The 1961-nt window shown below is 46.4% G+C and overlaps 1 non-coding gene across 1 annotated transcript; it reads right to left on the minus strand.

Annotated features, from left to right (window-relative positions):
* Positions 1-1373: 1373 nt before the first annotated feature.
* Trnai-aau (transfer RNA isoleucine (anticodon AAU)) lies at positions 1374-1445 on the minus strand. Its single transcript has one exon. It is a non-coding gene; the product is annotated as a tRNA-Ile (tRNA).
* Positions 1446-1961: the final 516 nt, after the last annotated feature.

Here is a 1961-nt window from a genome sequence, read left to right on the forward strand (position 1 = left end):
TTACCGGCTAATATTTGCAGCTATGGCGACAAATTACTGCTTGACTACACATCTGACACGTAACCGATGTGCTCTCCAAACAACAACACTTGCATTTCAGAACATGTCTTTCACACATGTCTACAAAATCACCTTCACCTTCAAATACAGCTTCCTTGCGACTGACAGAGACGTAGGCAAAGTTTAAAGTTGCTATTTCCATTAAATCTCGTTAATCAGAAAAACGGTAATTTACACTTGCAGCGGAACAAAATTCCGTTCCGCCCAGCGTCTGGCTCGAACCCACGACCCTGGGATTAAGAGTCTGACGCTCTACCGACTGAGCTAGCCGGCTACCTCGGCGAATACCTGCCGGGTAGCACGTCACACAGTACTCGTTTGTGTTGGGTGGTCCCATACAGAATCTCTCCATGATGCCTAATGTTTTCCTAACGTCACACTCGTCACGTACTTCACTTTTATGTCATAATCATTTCTGAGAGGTAAAGAAATTGCATGACAACATGCAGAGCTAGTGGCGTCAAAATTAACGCAAATACTTTATGTGACTCAAAAGCCGAACGAGTTACTTTCCGACGTTGTTTTAGATGTGCAAGTGATAGTCAAAACTCGCTGTGTCGGCACTCTGCCGACCATTTCGCTAGTTAACACCGGTCTTGTTGTGTGTGTTTCAAGCTCAAGAGCATCTCCAAGCAAAAAATGGTCAACAGCAACATTCAGACGGTTTCGTACTGCTCAATTGCTACATTAAAACGTTATGTTTCTTTTTCAGAACTGGAAAAACACAAGCGTGACAGCATTCGAACCTGTAATCTTCAGATCCGAAGTCCGACGCCTTATCCATTAGGCCACACGGTCACTGACGACCAACATTTACATGTATACGACTCATCTCGAAACGCTCACACCCCTGAGGATTTGTGTTTTCGTTCTACACAGCCGCTGCCCCTTGCTCTTTCCCACCCATTCGTTACATTCAACCTCTGACGAGACCGACCAAATATAGACTGTGAAACAAGACCACACACTTTGTGCATTCGGAATCGAAGGCAGGGCGTCCCTCGCCGCATTTGCTACGATTGCCATTTGCTACTTCTGCAGAAGCGGCTGCGGCGGCGACGACGACGACGACGACGACGACGACGAATATCGCGAGAGGCTCTGAGATATGTGAGAAATACATCTATAAAATGTAATTCAGACTGCCTCGTCCCACCTTATGCTGTACCGCTTTGGCAAATGCTTTATCTGCGCCATTCGCCTTAATCGCATCTGAGAGTGATTCTTAAAAAAACGCCTGTCGCTAATTGTTCGTCATCACAGGTACTGTTTGCTATACGGCCACGACGCGCAACTGACTTCCAAAATTCATCTTTCTCCTGTGAGGATTGAACTTACGACCGCTGGTTTATTAGACCAGTGCTCTACCACTGAGCTAAAGAGGCGCGGCCTAGCGGTACTCTTGGGTACTTCGTCCTTACGGTCGTCTGCATCATCAGACTTTAGCTGACAACACTTCATATTACCGGCTAATATTTGCACACTAGATCGCGTGTTACTGCTTGACTACACATCTGACACGTAACCGATGTGCTCTCCAAACAACAACACTTGCATTTCAGAACATGTCTTTCACACATGTCTACAAAATCACCTTCACCTTCAAATACAGCTTCCTTGCGACTGACAGAGACGTAGGCAAAGTTTAAAGTTGCTATTTCCATTAAATCTCGTTAATCAGAAAAACGGTAATTTACACTTGCAGCGGAACAAAATTCCGTTCCGCCCAGCGTCTGGCTCGAACCCACGACCCTGGGATTAAGAGTCTGACGCTCTACCGACTGAGCTAGCCGGCTACCTCGGTGAATACCTGCCGGGTAGCACGTCACACAGTACTCGTTTGGGTTGGGTGGTCCCATACAGAATCTCTCCATGATGCCTAATGTTTTCCTAACGTCACA

Source organism: Schistocerca gregaria, unplaced genomic scaffold (assembly GCF_023897955.1).
Source record: "Schistocerca gregaria isolate iqSchGreg1 unplaced genomic scaffold, iqSchGreg1.2 ptg000066l, whole genome shotgun sequence".
Classification (NCBI taxonomy): domain Eukaryota; kingdom Metazoa; phylum Arthropoda; class Insecta; order Orthoptera; family Acrididae; genus Schistocerca; species Schistocerca gregaria.